Below are 24,565 nucleotides of genomic sequence, written 5' to 3' on the forward strand. Positions count from 1 at the left end.
TATGAATTGTTTAAAATATAACTTCAAACCCCAAATATAATGGAGTTGATTTTGAATCTTTTGCTGAACAAAAGTAAAAGAAACCATGAAGTGAGTGTCATTTAACATTCTAAAGGCAGTACCCTTGTAACTGGGATAATTAGATGTTCACAATAGAAATTTCAACCCAACGTGGTGATTCAGTCTCCACAGTAAAATCTCAATAATTTAAATCCTGCTAATGCACTCAAGAACTGTGCTGAACTTTACCTTTACTTTACCGCTATGAGAAAATAGATTGCTTAGTCAAATTAAATATGAATAAGGATTTAGATGGGCTACTTAACTTATCAAGATAGCAAAACACTCCTTAGCAGCACTATTTGCCTTCAATGTACTAATTACAGTAAAAATTGAAAATTGTGTTAGTGTATATTACTGGCTTAAACTTCACTTTAAAAAATTTTTATTTTATATTGGAGTATAATTGATTTACAATGTTGTATTGGTTTCAGGTGTACAGCAAAGTGATTCAGTTATACATATACATATATCTATTCTTTTTCAGATTCTTTTCCCACATAGGTTATTACAGAGTATTGAGTAGAGTTCCCTGTGCTATATCGTAGGTTCTTGTTGATTATTTTAGATGTTGTAGTGTGTATATGTCAATCCCAACTTCCTAATTTATCCGTCCCCACCACATTTCCCCTTTGGTAACTAAGTTTGTCTTCTAAATCTGTGGGTCTGTTTCTGTTTTGTAAATAAGTTCATTGTATCATAGATTCCACATATAAGTAATATCATATGATATTTGTCTTTCTCAGTCTGACTTCACTTAGCACGATAATCTCTAGGTCCACCCATGTTGTTGCAAATGGCATTACTTCATTCTTTTTTATGGCTGAGTAATATTTCATTGTCTATATATACCATATCTTCTTTATCCATTCCTCTGTTGATTGTCATTTAGGTTGCTTCGTGTCTTATAAATAGTGTGCTACAATGAACATTGGGGTACATGTCTCTTTTTGAATTATGGTTTTCTCCAGACATATACCCAGGAGTGGGATTGCTGGATCATATGGTAGCTCTATTTTTAGTTTTTTAAGAAACCTCCATACTGTTCTCCATAGTGGCCGCACCAATTTACATTCCCACCAACAGTGTAGGAGGGTTCCCTTTTCCACACCCTCTCCAACATTTATTGTTCGTACATTTTTTGATGATGGCCATTCTGACCAGTGTGAGGTGATACCTCATTGTAGTTTTGATTTGCAGTTCCCTAATAGTTAGCAATGTTGAGCATCTTTTCATGTGCTTTTTGGTTATCTGTATGTCTTCTTTGGAGAAACATGTATTCAGATCTTCTGCCCATTTTTTGATTGGGTTGTTTTTTTGATATTGAACTGCATGAGCTGTGTGTATATTTTGGAGATTAACCCCTTGTCAGTCACATCATTTGCAAATATTTTCTCCCATTCTGTGGGTTCTTTTCATTTTGTTTATGGTTTCCTTTTCTGTGCAAAAGCTTTTAAGTTTAATTAGGTCCCATTTGTTTATTATTGTTTTTATTTTCCTCACTTTAGGAGATGGATCCAAAAAGATATTGCTGCAATTTCTGTCAAAGAGTGTTCTGCCTATGTTTTCCTCTACGAGTTTTATAGTATCCCATCTTACATTTAGGTTTTTAATCCATTTTGAAACTTCACTTATTTTAAAACATGGTGTTAATTCAGATAGTAATTTATTTTAAAATTGTGAACTGTATACTGTGTTAGGCAGCTTCTAGTCTGGCTGAAACTCCTTCAAAAGGGAATCTAATTGCTTAGTAAGGGTTGTCTTCGGGTTGATACAAATCACATTTCTGGATAGAAATTTATCCTCGAGCTAACTTGCCATAGGAAAGAAGTCTCTGTTCTGCAGCAGATCTTTGAAAGCAACTTCTAAAGAGCTGCCATGTGGCAACTGTCAAGCTCCTACCTGAATTCTGGTTCCCTGGACATCTAAAACTATTTTTAACCAGCTTTGCACATCTTCCACTAATAAGTGATTTCTCCAGCTCCACCGTTGTACTGCAACTCATCAGTTTTCCCGAGCACAGCCTAAATGCAGGCATTTGTCCTTGTCACAGATCTGCTGTGTGGTTCGGTCTCCTCTGTGCGATATTGCCTGGGACACATTAGGGCTTCTTTTCTCTACAGTGATACACAGGTGCATCTTTGTGCTGAGCTCTGGGGTTGATTGCCTGCCTGTCCTCAGAAGCTGGTCAGCCCTCCTCACTGTCTTTTCTGCTGGCTGAGCCCCGTGGAGGCTCACCCTAATGACCCTGCTTAAAGAGAAAGAACAAAGGGGAGGAAATGGCTGGTACATTGTTTTCTTTGGGAATTACTGTATAGCACAGGCAACTCTGCTCAGTATTCTGTAATAACCTATATAGGAAAAGAATCTGAAAAAGAATGAATATATGTATAACTGAGTCACCTTGCTGTACACCTGAAACTAACACAGCATTGTAAATCAACTATACTCCAATATTTAAAAAAAATTAAATTTAAATAAATAAAGGAATGGAATGATGTGTCTGTAAGCTGAGTTGCCTCCTTGAATCTGTCAAAGGATAAGTGAGGTGCATCAAATACTCCTGGAAAGAAACAGGAGAGCATTGAGCTCTACCTGCTCCCCAAGTCAAAAGCACCCCCTGGGGAGTGCACTACTCTGAGAGTAGCGAACAGTTTTGTCCCAGAACAAAAAGTTAAAAGTCAAGATCTTCCTTGTTCATGCTGGGATCTGAAGACAGAGTGTCTTCTACTTCTTAGAAAGAAGTATACTATGGAGAGGAGCAGTTCAGTTTACAGAACAAGTGCAAATTACCAAACCCAAAGCTTACCTTAACTAATAGGCTAATGGGAGATGTGATATTCACTGTTAACCTCCTGTTAATGGTTCCCCCTTCTTGGGGGAAAGGCATTTAGCATGGCATACGGGTGTCTTTGCTATTTATCTCTACTTCTAAGTGGTTCCTGGTTCCATTTTTTTTCCTCTTTTGATACTTTAGAACAAGTTTACCAATAGTCTTGAATGCAATATTTGTTTATTCCAAAAAAACATTTATAATAAAATCATTGTAGAAGGAGCTCTAAAAAAAAAAAAAAAAAAAAAGACAAACAGGGGCTTCCCTGGTGGCGCAGTGGTTGAGAGTCCGCCTGCCGATGCAGGGGACACGGGTTCATGCCCCAGTCTGGGAAGATCCCACATGCCGCAGAGCGGCTGGGCCCGTGAGCCATGGCGGCTGAGCCTGCGCGTCCGGAGTCTGTGCTCCGCAACGGGAGAGGCCACGACAGTGAGAGGCCCGCGTACCGCAAAAAAAAAAAAAGACAAACAGACGCAGAGACACATCATAAACAAATACATATGCGGCCACAACATCACTAATCATCAGGAAAATGCAAACCATAATGAGATATCACTTTATATCCATTAAAATGACTATTGTATTAAAAAAAGAATCATAAATATGGTGAGGATTCGGAGAATCCAAATTCCCATTGCTGATGGGAATGCAGCTGCTGTAGAAAACAATATGGTGGTTCCTCAAAAAATGAAACATACAACTACTTTATGATCCAATACCACTTCTGGGCATTTACCCAAAAAAACTGAAAGGAGGGACTCAGATATTTGGACCAATGTTTGTAACAGTGCTATTCTTATTTTCTCAAAAGGTAGAATTAACCAAATGTCCATCAATGGATGAATGGGTAAACAAAATATGATACATACATACAATGGAATATTATTCAGTCTTAAAAAGGAATGAATTTCTGACACATGCTGCAACATAGATGAACCTTGAAGACATTATGCTTAGGGAAAGAAGCCAAGCACTAAAGGACAAATATTATATGATTGCATTTATATGAGATACCTAGCGTAGTCAAACTCATAGAGACAGAAGGCAGAATGATGGTTACCAGGGGCTGGGGAAGTGGGTAATGGGAAGGTATGTTTTAACGGGTACAGAGTTTTAGCTGATGCAAGGGTTCTGGAGCTGGATAGACATGATGGTTGCACAACCATGTTAATGTACTTAATGCAGTGAATTGTACACTTAAAAATGGTTAAAAGCATACATTTTATGTTACGTATATTTCACCAAAATTTTTTTTAAAAAGAACAAATGTGAGCAAAGGGGCAGAGTGGGCTTCAGTAAGATTCATTCCATTTGCAAAGGGGGAAATTACCGAAAATTGCTTTTGCCTGTTCCTTGCGGTCAAAACTGAACTTGTCCTTCATTTACACTGGCTGAAAAGTCTTCAAAGAAAGTATTTATGCTATCAAATCTTATCATAAAATCAGATAAGAATGTTTAGGAATTCAGAACATCAAAGGAAATGATATAATTTCATGGCTAATGTAGATAAATTTTTTTGTTTTATTGGCAGAGCCCACATCAGCTGTTTCCCCTGAGGACAGTGCAGCAATGGAACACTTTGGGGGGGGCTCATTTTTATACACTTTTATACGCCAAATGGGGTAGAGCCATCGCAGAGGCACCACACAGGAGGATGGGCCAGCATTGAACACTACCTCAAGGATGCCAAGAGCAGGTGAGTGGAATAGAGTCAGGGCAGGGTCAGTGTGTACCTGGGCCACAGTCCAGGCTTGTCAGGCAAACACCCCTGGAATGGGTTTGTTATTTCTAACCAGTTGCTTCCTGCTTCTTTGCCTTTTGCCTGCTTTGACGAGGCCAGTCCAGCTGGTGTTTGTCAAATCAGGTTTAAAGCAAATGTATCCCTTACCCTTATTTTCTAAATATGATTGATAATTTTTAAAACTGGGGGGAAAAAGTTAAACCTGCATAACAACTCTTGTCAAAAATTCCGGTCATTGAAAATCTCCACCCTGGCATGAGTCGAAAAAAAGTAGGCTTTCAAGTGGGATGATTCATTTATTTTATGCAGACACCTGTAGCTTGTTACCTAATGCAGGTCTGGAACGTGTTTTACCTTGCTTGAGAAACCTATAGTTCTCATCTCTTCATGCAGATGCATGTACTATTTCACACACTGCCATAGACCTCTCTATGGCTATGTGAGTAATTGAGATGGAAAACCTTTAAATTGTCATATTTGGGCCCAAGAAACTAAGGGACTTAAAAAATACCTTGGCATGACAGTAGTCTAATAAGATTATCCCTATTGAAGCAATTATTTTTGGTGAGTGCTATGACTGTCCTCGATTAGATGGCTTTTCAAATTTTCATTAGAGACTTCAGCAAAGTTAAGTGATTTTTTCATCCTCATGATATGCAACAGAATTTCACACTCAGCTTTCTGTCAACATCTCAATCAGCATCAAGATAGGATTATTGCTTATACTTTCATTTGGCCCTTTAGCTCGTGGAGATACCTGCCATTTCTGCAGAAATTTAAATGACCAACATTCTTCAGAAAGCCAAGAACTCCACAAAATTTTGTCCCCTTCAGTCTCGGTGACACTTCAAATAATGGTGACAAGGAATGTAAGTTTAAACGTCAGTTCTCTGAACAAGGCTCACTGCTCTAAAATATGTCTTCATTTTCCAGCTTCCCTTCTTGAGCCTTGAAAAGCTGCAAACAATTTGCAAGGGCAGAAATTACTAAGAGGTTCTTCTGTTTCTGGCAATATTATAGATAAGGTGCTATGGACAACCTTTCCTCTGAAACAACTGAAAATGCTGGGTAAGGTTTTTAACAATCATTGAAAATGCATCGGGCTTCCCTGGTGGCGCAGTGGTTGAGAGTCCGCCTGCCGATGCAGGGGACGCGGGTTCGTGCCCCGGTCCGGGAGGATCCCACGTGCCGCGGAGCGGCTGGGCCTGTGAGGCATGGCCGCTGGGCCTGCGCGTCCAGAGCCTGTGCTCCGCGATGGGAGAGGCCCCAACAGTGAGAGGCCCGCGTACCGCAAAAAAAAAAAAAAAAAGAAAATGCATCAATGAACTGGCAATAAAGAAAGGCATCCACAGAGGCCAAACGTCAAGTGAAAGCAAGAAAGTGGAGATGGAAGCAAGCACAGAAGCTGGCTTTCACCCTGGGAACAGGGCCCGACCCTGGCCACCTGAAGCTTCTGCTCTGACAGCTGCGTGGGGTGCAGGAACAAAAAGACAAAGACAAGGGCCCACCCAAGGTGGGAATCTAATAAGAGACACTGCAGAAAGCTGGGATGCCAAAGGCTCTCATTGTAAAGGTCTACCAGAAATAAACCTGCTTCACAGGTTGAGACAGAAAAGAAAAAGGTAGCTGGCTGGAAGGGAAAACAATTTGACTCCTAACATTTACAGCCGAAAGCTGACTCTTCTGAAGATTTGCTGTCCAAATACACCCTACCTATGTTGTCCTACAAACCTCAAGTGAGTAAGTTAAAGTATCATGGGTCTGTAATGCCCACAATAGCCTAGAGAAAGCCAACACAAATCCTTGCTGGATAAGCTGAAAGGAATTATATATCAATCCTCAAAGAAATTCTACAAACGAAGCATGAACCTACAGTCACATATACATGCGCAAATACACACACACACGCACACACACACACACGCACGCATATTACAAAGAAATAAGCCACCAATGCAAGAGCCATTAGAAATAACACACAGCAAAATCAAAGCCACAAAAATTTTAGATGTTGGGCAGAGACTAAAAATTAAGTATTATTTAATTGTTTGAAGCTATAAAAGAGAAATTAAAAATATAAATAAGAGACAATAAAAATAATGGAGGTAGAGAAAGGAAAACTATTCATTTTATCAGTAAAAATATATTAATTAAAAAGGAAAGCTTAAAGGACTAACTAACAACAGAACAGGCCCAATTTAAGAAAGAATCAAGTGAACAGGAAAATGGATTTGAAGAAATTACTCAAAATGCAGCATGGAGAGACAAGGAGATGAAAAATATGAAAGATTAATGAGAGTCATGGAGAATAGAAGGAGAAAATAAGATATACATCTAATGGCAATTTATTTATAAGAGAGAATGAGGGGCTTCCCTGGTGACGCAGTGGTTGAGAGTCCGCCTGCCGATGCAGGGGACATGGGTTTGTGCCCCGGTCCAGGAAGATCCCACATGCCACGGAGCGGCTAGGCCTGTGAGCTAAGGCCGCTGTGCCTGCGCGTCCGGAGCCTGTGCTCTGCAACGGGAGAGGCCACAACAGTGAGAGGCCCGCGTACCATAAAAAAAAAAAAAAAAAAAAAGAGAGAGAGAATGAGGCAGAGGAGATAGTAAAGAGATATAGTTTCTAAAATTGTTGCAAGATACTAATCTTCATATTCAGAAACTAAAAGAAGGTATAGTGGTCATATATTAGTTACTTTAAAATAATAACCATTCATTGAGTGTAGGCACTGTAATAGCATTTTATATATGGAGTAATTTCACAGTCACACACAGGCTTCCAAAAATGTATCTTTATCTTTGTAAAACTCAATGTTGTGTTCCATCTCTAAGCCCCGTTCTGTCTTATGCAGACACTTCATCCAGTGGCTTCTATATGAACTCAGTCTGTTTCAGTGACTTGTTGAAATCCTCTTCTCACTGTTCCCCTGCCCTTCTCTCCTGGAGGCATCTGTCTGTAGGGAGGGATCTGTCAGCTTCTTAATCTAAGTCAGCGGTTCTCAACCCTGGCTGCTCATTACCATCAACCAAGTCGGTTTTGAAATATGGGAAAGCCCAGACCCCACATATATTGATAGACACTCTGATGTCAAAGGGCTAGCGTGGAGCCCAGGCGTCCATATTTTTAAATATTCCACGTGGCTGAAAATCACTGATCTAAGCCCCATAGGGACCCTCTGTGACCTGAGGGACTGCAGGTCAACCTCAGCCCATCTGGTTCTCACTCCTGACCGTGAACAGCAGCCTTCTGTAACTTTAATGTGTGTATGAGCTCCGTGAGGTTTTTTTTAAAAATCGTTGATCCTGATATATAAGTTCTGGGATAGGGCCTGAGATTCCACATTCCTAACATAATGTCCAGGTGATGCTGATGCTGTGGTCTATGGACCCCACTTTGAGTAAATAGCAAGAGTGTACAAACTAAATCATCAATTCCCAACCTTGATTCCACATTGAAATCACATGGGTAGCTTTAAAACATAGCGATGCCTCTTTCTGTCTCTCTTTAGAGACCCCCCAAGACTGAGAGGCTCTCCCTTAAAGACCTCGAGTGATTGTAAATTTGATGTGTTGACTTGGCTGGATGACAGGATGCCCAGATATCTGGTTAAACATTACTTCTTAATGTGCCCATGGAGGTGTTGCAGAAGAGATTAGCATTTGAATTTGTAGAATGAATAAAGCATGTTGACCACCCCTGCCTCTGCCCCAATGTGAGTGGCCCTCATCCCAATCTGTTGGGGGCCTGCATAGAACAAAAAGGTGAAGGAAGGGAGGGTCTGCTCTCCTTCTGCCTGACTGTGGAGCTGGAACGCCAGTCGTCTCCTGCCCACAACACTCCTGGTTCTCAGGCCTTGCGGCTCTGGCTGGAGTCTCCACTGTCAGCTCTCTGGTTCTCAGGCCTTTGAGCTAAACCACCAGCCTCCCTGGGTCTCCAGCTTGCAGATGGTAGACCATGGGGCTTCTCAGCCTCCATAGTCACATGAGCCAATATCTTATAATAAATCTCTTTCCAGATATAAATATGCACCTCCTGGTTCTGTTTCTATGGAGAACCCTGACTAATAGGCCTAGGCAACCTGCTGACGCTGACTGTTCCCCTGGGGCTCTGGTGCTGGGGATCTGCTCAGACGGCAGCCTCCTGCCCCACCTCATCCTTGTTCCCACTCTAAAGCCCCTGCAGGCTCAGCAGCTCCCTTATTGCTGTTTTCTCTCACGCTTGCACCAAGTAATGTTTTCCTCCCACGTGGGGACCCTGGGATCTTTGAGCCGAGCTGCAGCCCCATCCCTCATTTGGAAGACGCCAGCATCTTGGGATGGCCAGTAATCACTCACCCCGTCCCTCACCGTCCTGCAGCCAAAAGACTCGGGCTTCTCAGGGGACCTGTGGGGGAGGGGTCTTTTCTACTCTCACGTCCCCCAAACTTCACATGGGAGCATCTCCTGGAACCTTTTCCTATGCTCTCAGACTTCCTCCTGGCAGGATATGGACACCCCTCTAAGCTTTCTTTTGTTTTGTCTTGTTTTGCGTTACGCGGGCCTCTCACTGTTGTGGCCTCTCCCGCTGCGGAGCACAGGCTCCGGACGCGCAGGCTCAGCGGCCATGGCTCACGGGCCCAGCCGCTCCGCAGCATGTGGGATCTTCCCGGACCGGGGCACGAACCCGTGTCCCCTGCATCGGCAGGCGGACTCTCAACCACTGCACCACCAGGGAAGCCCCCTCTAAGCTTTCTTGGTTTCTCCCCCAACACTCGCCTCCTCTTCAGCTGAGAGAGAGGTTCTTTATGTCTAGGAGGGGGTATAAGCAAGGAAAATCTTTTCTCCCTGTTCACATCTCCTTTGATGTCTGCTTTGTCTTACAGTGTCAAGGTGCCTTTTAAACTTAAAAGCAAAGAAGTTGGTACCAAGACACAGAGAATGCGTGTAACTTAACCAGGGACACCCAGGCAGCAGGTGAAGAGTCAGGAACCAGGCGGCAGACACTCATCCCCAGCACATCCAGTGCTGTCACACCAGCCTCCCTGTCACCATGCCCTGTGTTTAAAGGAACATCTGGTACCTTTAAACTACACAGAGATTCTCCGCATGTAGCTCAAAGGGCTTCTGAAAGCTGTAGCTGGAGAAGAAGATGAATTCAATGGCCAAAAGAAAAAAAACATTCTGTCTTCCTTCCTTTTCACCTTAAACAACCCACGCATGTTTGAGGAGCACAAAAGGCATTACTGCCCAGAATCTTCTAGCTGTGTACGCAGTGAACTAAAAAAAAGGAAAAAAAATTTAACCATATTTTCAAAAGATTAAGGAGTTAATCATGACCTAAAGACAAAAGCTCAGCTTTCAAAACAAAACCTCTGTTAAAACATCCATTCTGACAGTAAGTGTTCCTGATGTTATATGTGAAAAATACAACATAAAATGTGGATGTATTAATAAAGATTAGAGGGGATAAAGTTTTGTGGTCACATTAAAAGTAACTAACATTACAGATTCTTATTCCTTTTTCAGTCATCTTAGATTATCAGGCTCTAATCAACAATGATGTGTATTCAGCTGTGAGTCAAAAATACTTTTACAATTCATGTTCTTATATATATTCTGGTTTACTTAAGGCAAAGAATGATGTCGGATAATTCCAGCTGTGCCTACATGAGGCAGATGTTTCAGGCTGAACAATACGGTATGACTGGGAAAACTGTGTTTTTTTGTAATTTTTCATCTGCCACAAATCCTGAGTACATGGAAAGATGCAATATGAAAATATTTTGAAGCAGATAAAATTCACATCATTATGAAATCTCTCGGGAGTCAAAATTCAAGTCAGTAAAAACAGCAATTCTGGAACAAGTCTTTTCAGAACCAAAAATATTTGTTGCAGGAAGCTTTGTTATCCTTACTTCTTGCCCCAAAACTCTGGGAAGTTACGGCGAGTAGGGTGAGAAGCGATCTGATAATAAAGCTCTTGTCGGCTACAGACTCACATATTGAGAGCAACCAAGGAATTAATGAGGTCCCCTGAGTTCATGAAGGGTTCACCTCATAACCAGAGAGATAGAAATTATTTTCTATGTTTGCATGACATCGGAGAAATAATTTCATTATAAGCCTTTCCTTATTACAATGCATAAAGTGTTTTTCAAAAAACATTCAATATGAGTATGTAATGTTCTCATTGTAATCACTGTATGTGTATCCATGTGCCTAAGTCTATGTCTTTTCAGTAGTTTTGATTTCTAATATCTCTCCTGCGTGCCATGATCAAGAATTATTAACAAGTGTTTGTGAAAAGTATTCTTTATGTTTATGAAGATTTTAGAAGTTCAAAGCATGTTTCTTCTGTCTGCACACAGCCCCTTAAACATATACATACATTTCCTGCTTAAGAATTTCTTAGCAGGAATTAAAGAACTTCAGAGTGAGATGATCATCTATGTGCCCATGAGACCATGAGAGGTGATAGGTACTTGGATTCTATTGCTGAATTTAGGACCAAAATGTGACTCGGGAGAGAGAGTGATGGGACAGCACAGGGGCTGAGGGACTACTACATATATTGGAGTCCAGTAGATTTTCCAGTGGCATCTGGTCTCCTCCCCCATCACAATAACTGGAGGGAAATGGGGATTGATTAGTGTTACAGTGGGTGAACCTTCCCTAGGCACTATTGAATCAATTTCTCCTCATATGATACTTCTGAAGCCCCAAATACCCAGCATCTCTCAATTTAAGGCCTGTTTGCTCAGTCACAATAGTTCAACCAGAGCTGATATGCTCTTCCTGAATCCTCTGCTTACACTTCTCATGATGGATGGTAATTATCGAGTTACACTTTGGTCTAATCTGCTAGAATATGAGCTCAGGAATTCCTTGAGCTCAGGACTTGTGTCTAATTTGTTGTTGTATCCTCAATACTTAGAACTGAGCCAGGTACACAATAGATGCTCTGAAAATCTTTGTTGAATGAGTAGATTGCCATAACGGGAAGATGGGATGTGGGGAATCTATCCCTTAGGATGCTTTCAGCTAAGTAACAGAAAGCCTAACTCAAAGTGGCTTCAGAGTTCCCAGCAGTTCCATGGTAGCATCCAGGTCCCGGGTCCTTTCTGTCTCTCACTCTGCCCTCCGTAGTGTCGGCTTTATGCTGGTTCTCTTCAAGTTTGCAGGGTGGCTTCCTGGAGGAAATAAGGCTGCACAATTCTCTGTTTGTGTTTGGAGCTAGAGAGTGCCGACAGTCCTTCCTTTAGCTGGATTGGGCCTCATCAGGCCACATACCCAGCCCTTAACCACTAGCTGACACCTGGGGCCTGGGTTCCTGAATCAGTAAGTAGCCAGGGGAGTGGGATTACCATAACTGATTTAAACTGATCACGGTCTTCTCTGAAACAGACATCAATTCTCCAAACCTCATTGCTCTTCTACAATGAATGAGGGCTGGGATGGAGTTGAGAGAATGACACACAATGTCCGCCATAGGGGTGCAGGTTCCAGTAGAGATTTAGATACACCATTAATTTCTAAGTAAAGTGATTGCTGTTGTCACATTTTCCCAATCAGTGCTAGTCTTTTTACAAACACCAAAAAGTCTATATCAGATGTCTATGCTGCATCTTTGCAATGCCACACAACAAATGAACAAGCCCAGGGTTTGAAGTTTGGTTACTATTGCTTTTATGGCTGGGAATCCAGAAATTAAGTTCTACTTTATCAATAGGTGTAGAAGAGCTCAAACCCAAGACAAGTCTCCTGGAGATTTGAAAGCACATTCAAGTATGAGAAGAACTTGCTTAGAAGGGATGGCACCTTGTCTGGGGTATTGAACTACTGGAGATCAGGAAGCAGGAGACCCAGGGGCAGAGTGTACTGCAAGGATAATGTGTAGGGAAACCTGGGGATTAGGGGATAACAAGATGCTTTTCCGGTAGTCAGTGATGGGAATTAGACAGTGTCACGGCCCAGACTGAGGTCTCATATAATAGCATCTACCTCTGTGTCCAGGACACTTCTATGCTATCTAGACTAATAAAGCATCCATGGGAGATAGCTCTTGACATAGTTTTGTTGGTTCAAGGTTGGCCTGTTATTTACTCAGAGCTACTCCAGTTTTCACCTTTTCTCGTGCAAAGTCTGTTACCATGATTGGAAAAAGCCCTGGCAAACTGCCTGGTAAACTCCAGGCAACAGCTAAGGAGATTTTTACATTTTCTCTTTCATCTCTTATATAAAAGGAGAAGCAAGAGTATTTCTTTCCACAGAAGTGATAACAATTAAGACCTGACTTTACTGTTTCCCAAAGCAAGCGGAGTACACTTATGTCTCTTTTCAAGAAAACGAAAGTTATCCCAGAGTGCAAAGTGTACAAAGCTTAATACTCAGCATAGAAATGAAGTCTTCCAAGAAAATTGGATTTTAATCATTGCCCTGTTGTAATGCTGGCAGAGCAATCTGTGGTCAGGGAGGGGCCACAGTGCACCAGAGAACCAAAGGCTACAGAGAGTTATCATTTCTGCTCAAATACCTTTTGTGAATTCACACAACAAATTATGTTTCATTTTTATGCTTCACAAAAACTTCCAGAAAAGACAGAGTTCTAAAAAACTAAAATCTCCTCCTCCATAAAAAACTCTTTCACATAAGCAAAGCTTTTATTTCAGCTTTTACAGTGCTCTTTGCCATTTTGTGCTTTGTCCTGAAATCTTATAAAACCAAGATTTGGCTCTTTTATAATTCATGGCATGTTATGTTTTCGACCCTTGGATTTTCTTTAGACAAGGAAAGTGATTATACAGTTCAGTTCTATTGCATGGGGCAAAATATTTCATTATTTTTCTATGAAAGCTGAGGATTTAGACTTTTCCTGATAAAGTCAGGTACCTATACGCTGCTGTCTCAAAGTCTAGCAAAAAATATAATCATGTCACATTTTTTAAAACTAATTGGATGAGAAGGCAAGCTAAATCAGTAAAAAGTTTGAGTTACAGAAATACGATTTTATTTGCTTTCAAGCACAGATAAACTCAAGTCAAGTTAATCAAGTAGTGTCTGATAAAGGTCCTTTGAGGACTTGCTTTAGCAAATAAACAGGATGCAGTGCAATTATCACAACTCATTGATTAGTATTCTTAAATACCACTGGTTTATGATTAGCTCACCAATACTCCTGGTTTATTTTTATTTCACTTCAGTCTTGCTTGTGTAGGTGCAAACTTCTCAAGTTTATTTACTTAAGTAATTAAAAGAATCTCAAATCTTTTTTGCAATGTTAATTTGCTCAGTAAAGCATGATTTCAACCATACCGCTTTGTAGTCAAGGTTTAGAGGGAATCTAAGCGTTAGAGGGGTCTGCAGCTAAATGATCTTTAACTCTGATTTGATGGTGCCCTTCAGTGAAGTGTGGTTTAGTGGAGGAAAAAATGAAAAGACCTGGGTTGGAGACAAATTATTAACCCTCTCTGATTTTATTTGCTCATCTGTTTGAGGTTGATCTATACCTCCAAAGACTGTATTAAGATGAAATAGCTTTTAAGTATGCTATAGCTTTCAAAATTGCTCTTTAAACAGGAAAGAACTATTCAAATGTTGGGTATTATTACTATTTCAAAATCTGGATTGCTGAAGCTCAACCTAATGAGAGGTTTTTTTTTTTCATGTATGAAAAGAACTTGTTCAGTCAGCATTTTCCCAGGGTGAATCACTCCTTCTAAGTAAGGAAGCTGATTGGGAAATCATCTACCTTTCCCAGGAGTCCAGAGGGCTACCCTGTTTGCAAAGTGTTATCCAGGGGGTTCAGAAAATCAAACTTACCTCTCCTGGAGCAGCCAGACTAAGGTCTGTCTTATCCAAAAAGCCTGCTGTGATGACTTCATCTCAGTTATCTCTCTGCCTCTTCTGTGATTAGATAAAATTCAACAATTACTGAAAACCCTCCAGGGAAAAGACCACTTTGCTGGGTGCTGAGGTAGAGGGTGAGAGGGTGGTAGGACCTGAGATGGAAAGAGGGCTCAAGGGCACAGCCAACAGTCCACTGGCCCAGTCCTCTGGAATTCGCGGTCTGCAGAAGGACACTTGTTGGACGTTCCCACCCTATCAGGCAAGTAGGGGTAAGTGCAAAATAGAGGTATAAAATGTGTATAGAAAGGGGAGATTAATTTGGCCTGGGAATGTCTAGGAAGACTTCTTAGAGGAGATGGGATTCTAGCCACATCTTGAAAAAATGTATGGGATCTGGGGAAGACAGCTGCCTTCTCACTGTGTCCTCACGCGGCCTTTCCTCAGTGCATGGGCTTCGAGCAAGAGAGGTCTCCTGTTTCTTCCTTTTCTTATGAGGGCACTAATCCCAACACAAGGGTCTCACCCTCATGACCATATCTAAATCTAATCACCTCCCAAGGCCCCACTTCTGAATACCATCACATTAGGGGTTGGACGTCAACATATGAATTTTTGGAGGGGGTGGATATAAACGTTCAGTCCATATCAATAATGTGTGCAGTAAACTCAGGTCCATGCAAAAGGCAGGACTGCTGTTGGCTCTGTACCAGAAGGAGTAGTTAGGGCCCAGCTCCTTGTTTGAAACAGGGGTGGAAAACTGGAACTACAGAGAATAAAACTCAAGGTAATAATATCTCAGAAAAGAAAGCAGTCACGTATTTTATAGCTTTTCTCATATGGCTGTATTTTGCTTTATTTTGATCGATTTTTCAACCTCACCATATTGTATGTACCTTAAGGCCAATAAGTAGGTTTTACATCTGTTTATCCTCTATGGCACTTAGGCGAATTATATGATCAGGGTAAGCATACATACAAACGCACACACACACACACACACACACACACACACACACACATACACACCCCTCAAAGGACATAGAAATAAACAAGAACTTCAAAGTCACAAGAGTTTCTTATTTTGTAAGCTATTTCTTATTTTTCTTATTTTTTTATATTTTTTATATTTTTTATATTTTTATTTTTTATATTTTTATAAATATTTATAATATTTTTTATATTTTTCTTATATTTCTTATATTTCTTATTTTGTAAGCTCCTTTTAGTGTTAGGTGATGGAGAAATTCATACTTAGTATCACTGTAAAAGGTTTTAATTTGCTGAGTAACCTTCACACAGGAAACTTACCCCATAGAAAAGTTATCAGATACTGCAAAAAGACCATGGTCCCTTGAAGCCACATTTCTAAAGGTTGCAGTGGTTGGGAGCCAGGGGGATTAGTAAATTGAATGTCTTTATTACCATTATAACCAAGCAAAGCTAAAGGATCCCCTTCTTTCTCACATAGGCACACACAGAAATATAGATACATACATAAGCTGACTAGAATTCTAAATAGAGCGTGTATGAGATTCCTACGGCTACTGTAACGAAGTAATACAATCTTGGTGGCTTGTAAAAATAGAACTGTATTCTCTCATGCTTTTGGAGGCCAGAAGTCTGAAATTAGTATCATTGGGCTAAAATCAAGGGTCAACAGGGCTCTCTCCTTCCAGAGGCTCTAGGTTCTAAAATGCCTTCCTGGACTCTTTTAGGTTTTAGTGGCTCTGGCATTCCTTGGCTTGTGGCTGCCTCACTCCAATCCTCAAGGCCAACATCCTCAAATCTCTCTGCTCTGTCTTCACAACACCTTCTCCTCTGTGTGTTAAATCTCCTTCTGCCTCCCTCTTATAAGGATATGTGTGACTGCATTTAGGGCCTACCTGGATAACCCAGGATAATCTCCCCATCTAAAGATCTTAATTTAATCACATCTGCAAAACCTTTTTTTTCCGTATAAGGTAACATTCACAGGTCCCGTTGATTAGGACATGGCTATCTTGCAGGGGCCACTTTTCAGCCTACCATAGAGACGTTCTTATGACCAACCCCAGGGACCCCATATTATAATTATTAATGGGATGATTATCCAGTGTGTAGGCTATTTGGGCTTTTGCTTTCCTTCTCCATTTCTCTTTTTTCTGCCCCATTACCCTAGGAGTTGGGAGACGAAACTCAAAGAAGTCAATTTAACAATTATCCACTCCAGTCAAAGGTTGATGAAGAGCTTCATTAGTTGACTAAAATGAAAATCATATTACCTGGGATTTATTTATTTCTTGCCTAATTGAGTTCAGCTAATCAAGAATCAATGATATATGTTCAGTAGAGAACACAGAGGTAGGTCAAATAAATCCTTTATTTTCTTTCTGTATTTTCTTTAGGCTTTTATATTGCTAGTTTAGCAAATTGCAAATTAATAAGCCATGGAGTAGTGGATTGTGAAATTCTGACCTAAGAGGCAGGTTCTGTTTCTATTTACTCTGCATTTACTCTGACCAGTCACTTCACTTCACTGTGGGAAGTTTGAAAAATGAAAAGAATGGTTATATTTACTTTCTGTATGTCGTATCAGGATTCTTTAAAGACAGCAGGTGTAACGGATTCATATTCATTTTGTACAAAAGCTTTAGAAAATAAAGCATTCTAAGTGCGCTTTTGTGTTTCTAATGAAATGTTTAAAACTGTGGTTTTAAATTTTTGTAAATTCATTCATTCATTTATCTGTTTATTCAGCAAATATTTACCCAGTGCCAGTGACCTGTCTGCCACTGTTCTGGTGGCTGGGTACTTTAAAAGCCTGAATGTGCCTGTAGGACTCTAAAAGCATGGCTTAAATACTGAGAGAATCTAGTTGAATTAACGTATGTTGGTTTGCACTCCTAAGAAGGGTGTTAGAGAAATCTGAGTTATGGGCCTTCGCTTGCTCCTTTGAGTTTTAGGCAGCAGTGGCAATGGTGAGCAGAACATAGAAGTACCTCCTTCTGATTCCTCCCAGCCTGGCTGCATCGGAAAATAGCCTCCAGCCAACTAGGATGGAAACTGGAAGGCATGCCTTTGGAGGGTTTAAATTTATGTTTCAACAGTCCCATGTGAAATAAAGGTCTGGTCGATTAACCAGTTGATTGAATCAATGAAAAGAGCTAGTCAAAATTATCCTAACTCTGGAAAGGATTTTTTTCATCTAAATAACCCACTGTAAAAGCCTAATACATCAATCAACTGAATAGTGATCGTTATCAGGATATTGGTTTGACAAAGTTTATGTGATTTTAGTGCTACGTAGACACAAACTCAAATCTTGCGTAGATATAGCCTCCCTTTCTTCTGTACATCCTTCATGGCCTGACTTTGTATGCTTATAATTTTTATTATTAAATATCTATTTTAATGATAAACTCATTTCTTTCTTTATTAAGACTATTTACAATTCAGTCTATATTAGGATGGTTGACTTTCTTAATTGCTTGGTATGCACTAAAACCAAGAAGCAAATGAATGTAACTTAAGGAGAAAATAGAGCTAGCAGTTGAGAGGAGGATTAGGAAGGACGTGGCACCATCCTGGTACTGACCTGTGTCTGACCCAGAAAACAAATTCTCTCCTGTTTGGAATGACGAGGCTATTGTTTGGCAGGGAAGACTGCCTCTACTAATTCATGGATTTCTTTTCTTTCTTTTTTTTTTAATGTTGAGCCTTCTTTCAATTTATTTATTTTTATTTTGGGCTGTGTTGGGTCTTCATTTCTGTGCGAGGGCTTTCTCTAGATACGGCGAGCGGCGGCCACTCTTCATCGCGGTGCGCGGGCCTCTCACTGTCGTGGCCTCTCCCGTTGCGGAGCACAGGCTCCAGACGCACAGGCTCAGTAGTTGTGGCTCACGGGCCTAGTTGCTCCGCGGCATGTGGGATCTTCCCAGACCAGGGCTCAAACCCGTGTCCCCTGCATTAGCAGGCAGATTCTCAACCACTGCGCCACCAGGGAAGCCCCATTGATTTCTTCTCCTCCTAGAATGTGAATATAACATTTACTTCAAGGATAATTTCTGAGTGTCAAAGACAAAAATACTAAGGTATTTGCTTGACATTTCCATACACCAAACGTCCTATCTACTTTTTTACCAAGAATTTGATAGTATCCAAAGTGGGTGGCTGGGTTTTACCTATTTGCTCACGGGTGTTTTAAGAAAATCATTGAGTACAAATAAGTATTTATTGAGACTCAATAGTCAGTTCCCAGCCTTCCATTGTCTTCTCCTTCCCGACAGCCCACAACTTCTTTTTCAGAATTATTGATCAGGTGATAGTTTTATTACTTAGCTTCAATGTATTGGATCTAGGCTGTCCAGATGACCTGACATGGCTGGGAAGGATTATACCTTGCACTGATGTGACAGTAGGGGGACAGATGGGAGGATGCCAAGGGCTCTAGGTGAAGCAGAAAGGAGCAGACACTGGTTCTGCCCATTGCTAGCTACCTGATGAGGGCCAACAGATCTACCCTTTCTGAACTGCCAATTTCTCCACTATAAAATGTAGGCAGTGATAAGCCCAGTGATCGCTGAGTTGATGTACTGAGTCAAATGAGGGTCTTCATTTACCTAATGTGCACAGTAAGTGCTGACTTGATAGGGCTTATCTATATCCCGTTCTTTCAGTCCCAACCAGCCCTCCATACCTTGCCATGAGGAGAATTAAGTAGAAGAGAGTTTTTTGTTTGACAGGCACCCTTTCTCTATCAAGCCTATACTTTGGTGAGTGGGTTTCCGTCTTGACTGTGAATTCCTTAATGGTATGGATTCTGTCATACTCATCTTTGTATGGCCACCATCTTGCAATGTATGGCTGTTTGTTTCACACGTGTATGCTAAAATGAAATGAAAAATAGATGTAGAACCCACCAGAAGGTTGTTTCTCTTCAAATATGAGTATAGATGAATTTATGCATTCACGCGTGCATCAGATTGTATTGAGTACTTTTTATGTGAAAGATCCCCGAGCTCCTCTTATCAGCTGTAACACGCTTCAGATCTATAGAAACCCATGAAGGAAAGAAGCTGAGCCCACGAAGGAAAATAAGCATAGCAATTTTTAATGACTTATCTGAGGTAGTTCAGCTATTTGAATACCTTTTCACTGCAAAACACTACTATCCATCTATGTAGGTACCTTTTCTTACCAGGATCCTCTCATGTACTGAAGCCCCAGTCAGCTTCAGTTGAAATTTTCACTGTTTTGAACAACTCATTCCTCATTTTCTTTGCCTGAGGAACTCAGAACACTCCACATACCTTTACTGTCTTCTCTGCAATCTTGCCTGTTCTATCTCAACAATCTGTTAACTCCAGACCATCTTTGCATTGCATCATCTGAGAGAATAACTCACTAGCAAGTGAAACTGCCTTTGTCCCAAACGATAAATAGTAGTAGTAATTAACAATAACAAGAGTATGGCTAATACTTGCACAGCACGTACTCTGTACTAGGTGTTATTCTAACTGCTTTACACTTAACTCACATTCTCCCTCTTAGGTAGGTATTACTATCCCCATTTTGCAGGTGAGAAACCTGAAGTTAAGTAACTTGCTCAAAGCCCTATATCTGGGAAGCAGTGGAGCTAGAATTTGAACCCAGGCAGCCTATCAGAATCAGTGCCTATACCCACCAGGCTCTACTGTCATAGGGTTCAACGAACAACTGCAGGTTAGCTACATTCAGAGCTTAATCTATACACAGACAGGGGCTGCATTATGCAGGGGAATTTGTAGGGAAGGACCTTGGAATTTGACAGGGACTGCATTATGTGGGAAAGTCCTTTGAACACTCCCAGGACTCTGGGAGTATCATCTAGTTAATCTGTAGACCTCGAGGGAGTCCATGTTTCTGCTGTATGGCCATGATACCTAGCATGAGCACTGTATTCAGGTGCAGCCCAAGATAGGGCTGTAGTCTGTAGTAGATGCTCAGAAAGTACTAGCAAAATACAAAGCCATTATTAGATACAAAAGGGAGAGAGCCTCAACCTTCATGGCAGTAGCCAGTAGACCTCCCTCTTACGAGATAAGGAATTATAATGTCAATGTTGTTTTTCTGTAAATCCTTGTACTCAACATAATACGGTGATGTTCTCAAACTGAGTACAAGTGTCTGCTGCACCAAGCGTATTACTCATGGCCGCTTTATTTACACTGGATTATTGTAATTTAAGTTGGCTGCCTTTACAGTTTGATGTTCAGCAGCTTGCAAACTTGTTTAGCCAATAGAAACGAAGAAGTTTGGAGTCCAAGAGGAGATTCTTGTTTCCAATATGTATGCAATAGAGTGATTTGGTGTAGAGGTGTCAATCTGATTACTTCAATATCTGTTACCTGAATAGCTCAAAAGGAAATAGAGTCTGTTACAGTCTTATCTTGTAGACTGTTATAAAACCAAATGAAATCACGTCTATACACTGTCTTGAGCTTTTTGGTGGAAAATACATTATAACCAGTGTGTCTTCTTGTTATACATAATAACTTGTTGCTGGTAACAAGCTCAAAATTACTTGACATGGAATGTGATCTGGAAATTAATGTCAGTCTCCTTTGCACTTATTTTTGGAAATGGCCAATTTTCTAAAATAAGAAATGGAAATTTCCAGGGGCAAGTGTAGAAGATTAGAATAAAGTTTTCCTTTATTTTAAAATTCTTCCCCAAACTAAAGAACCAAAACCAACTCTGTGTGTTGGGGGAGGGGGTATAATTCTCATGAATCAACTGGGTCCATTGATTTCAGGAACTATTCAATCCCTATGTGATGGGGGAGGGGGAGGGTTACTGCTCTTCTCTTGGTGTGGTTTCTATTTCCGAACTACTTACTATGCTCTATTCTTATCGTACACATTGATACATACCCTGAGGTTCTTTCTACACTTGCAAAGTGGACTGAGGAGCAAGCCACTACTGAAGATGACCTGAGTCACAGTAACGTGACAAAGGTGTTACGACTTTGTGACCGTATCAGATCTTGGCACAGTGGGAATAGGCAGAGGCCGGTTCTGGGCCTCTGGCTCAGTCACTGGGATCCAAGGTCATCTGCGACCACGGAGGCAACGTCACGAGCAGAAGCCTAATCGCCACGACTCATCAGGCAAGGCAGGCACGGGTAGCCCGACCAGAGCCTTTCGAGAGGCCGCAGTCCAGGTGTGAGGCTGGGGTGGGAAATGGAGGCGTGACCAAGGACCTGGCATAGAGAGGCCTGTGTGGATTTAGCAGAACCTTCTGTGGCCATTTTAACTGACTTCTATGCCTACAGGCTCAGGCAGAGGCTTTCACTGTGAGGCAACTCACAAGCACCTGATGAACTCTGGCCAGATACTTTGGGCAAACAGAAGCAATTGTACAGATTTGTATAGGAATTGTTCACTTTATATGGCTGAATAAAGCCTGGGACCAGAACTTTGTTCAATAGAAATAAGATACGCCTTCCAGGATTTTCTGAATTTGTGTCTCAATCAATTTCATTAAAACAGAGCAAAGTCACTCAACAGGACAGATATGAGAAGTAGCTGATATGAATGGAAACTCACCCAGAGTGCTGTCTGATGGATGTTGATAACACCAATCCAAGGTAGGCCAAAGGTCTGTGTGTCCAGGCGAGGTGAGGTCAGGTGCTCAACACAAGGTCAGAGGAGTGCAGGGCTTAGGGGAGCCTGGCCAGCAGGAAGGATCATTACTGTCCGTTTCACAATTCGACCTTGGATCTAAAGGGTCTGGTGTGGATGGCCCTGAAGAAGTTTGCATTTCCTCTGCTTTTGGCCAAAGGTGGATTCCCTCATTTGAGTCCTGAGATTGGAAAGAAAAATAAAAGACCTTAACAATACAGTTCAAAATATTTCACCTTGTGGAATAAATGAATTCGATTGACCCATGTGAAACTGTCATCTGTGACCTTACCAAATTCCTATTGCTCAGACATTCCTGTTAAGTGTTGTTTAATCACATCGGCATTGTTGATTTATTTATTGCATCAGTGAAAGACACAGAAACTAGTAAATGTAAACACATCAGTTAGAGGATGTTTCTCACTCAAGGGATTTATTAGTAGAATGACCTTAGAAGTTGTTATTTCAAGTCAGACAAAGCTGTATAAAGAATCCAAAATTCAATCGCATATAATGTTAAGTATTTTAAAGAGCTGTATGGTCCTAAAACAAAAGAATGAGAGAATCCATCAAGTTCCAACATCTTTAAAATGGCATTTCTTGTGATCCCATCCAGTTCAAGGTATAGAGGTAGAAGGAGAACGACATTTATTTGTCTTAAGGATTTACCAACTCGAGTGGGAGCTGCGGGCTCTTAGTAGTTGACAGAAGAGCAGTTCACGTGCTTAACTTGAATCCAGGGGAGGGGCAGGTGATCACTCCCCTCTTGAATTGAAGGTACCCTTGACAAAACATCTGTAAATAGGTTAAGCACCCCCCGCTTGGAGTCACAAGAGAATCCAAGCAGCTTCCCGCCTAAATCTCTATAGTAGATATCATCAGTTGCAACAAAACTGGCCACTAGCAGCCTGAGGCCCTTCTGTGTATAAAGACCAGATGAGGGCTACATTTCAGAGGACTCTGGAGCTCAGCCCAGGAGGTTTCCATTCTCTTTCAGCTACTGTCTTCCAACACCTGGAGGGCACTTGCTGTCACCGTAGACCCCTTCTCTTCCGTGTCTTTTCTATGCAAAAGGCCAACAATGGACCCTCACCAACATAGCCATACTGGCCAGGAGACAAGGCTACAAAGATGATTCTGGAAAAAGTCTGCCTTGGCCCCAACGAACTGAACCCTGTGAAATTCTCTCGACCATCCTCAAAGACACAAGCATTTCATTGTGAGCTGGCCCTACGTCACTTCCAGAGACACTTGGATAACAAGCCACAACCACATCCGATTTACCATTCAAACTAGATGAGGCTGGTATCCTAAAATATTTAAAAAACCAAACAATCTGGTCTTTGGTATAAATAGACTTATTTGTTAGTCTTCAGCTGGGGAGGTAAACTCACCCAGTGCCATCATTAAGGGGTTGACAAACTCAATTAAAACTGTAATATGTACTTAGAACATTTCTCAGTAATCTGTGAGGTCCATACCAGATGGATCTAGAATGTCCTGCACTTCAGATATTGACATTGAAATAGATGAAAAATAACTTTGTTAAGGCTTTTTTCATTGTTCCCATAAGGAAAAAAAAGATGAGGCAGATTCGTGCAAATTTTGGAGAAAATTTAAAACCTCAGAAAAGTCCTAGAGGACCGTCCACAGCCTTGTGGCAGCTTCAGAGTAAGAGGTAAATGATTTAACCAAGACCACAACCAAGTTTTGAAGAACTGGATAAGGAGGCAGAAGACACAATCTCAGGGCTATTAGCATGAACCGGAAAATCACCAGGCTAATACCAGTTGTAGGGTGCACAGGTTTTGCTTGCAACTGTAGTTTGCTGCTCGCTAAGTAGAAGATCCTTCTTCCTTCTTCTCATCTTGATCATTTCCCTCAAGTGTCTCTTACAGTGATGATGAATAATCATTATCCTTAGAAAGGTATGATCATAGCTTCATGACTATATAGATTTAAGTGTGGATTCGTACACCCAGGAGCAGGTTGACAAGAGAGACCAGCCCCTCCATCATCAAAATAACTTGATAACCCATATCATATATTCTAAATGTTTAAAACATAGCTAACAAAAATATTCCTGATTTTTCACTCCCTCAAGGTCATAGCCCTTTTGTTCTTCAATAAATACTGTGACTCCCTTTCTTTTAAAATGGATACCTGAATTTCTCTTCAGATATATACCACACTTTGTTTATTACCCTTGCTTTCAAAATGTATGCTTGGATCTGGTTTCAAAACATGGGCTATGGGACGCAGTGGTTGAGAATCCGCCTGCCAATGCAGGGGACACTGGTTTGAGCCCTGGTCCGGGAAGATTGCACATACTGCGGAGCAACTAAGCCTGTGAGCCACAGCTACTGAGCCTGTGTGCCACAACGACTGAAGCCTGCGCGCCTAGAGCCCGAGCTCTGCAACAAGGGAAGCCACCACAATGAGAAGCCCGCACACCGCAACGAAGAG

This window comes from Tursiops truncatus, chromosome 10 (assembly GCF_011762595.2).
Source record: "Tursiops truncatus isolate mTurTru1 chromosome 10, mTurTru1.mat.Y, whole genome shotgun sequence".
Classification (NCBI taxonomy): Eukaryota; Metazoa; Chordata; class Mammalia; order Artiodactyla; family Delphinidae; genus Tursiops; species Tursiops truncatus.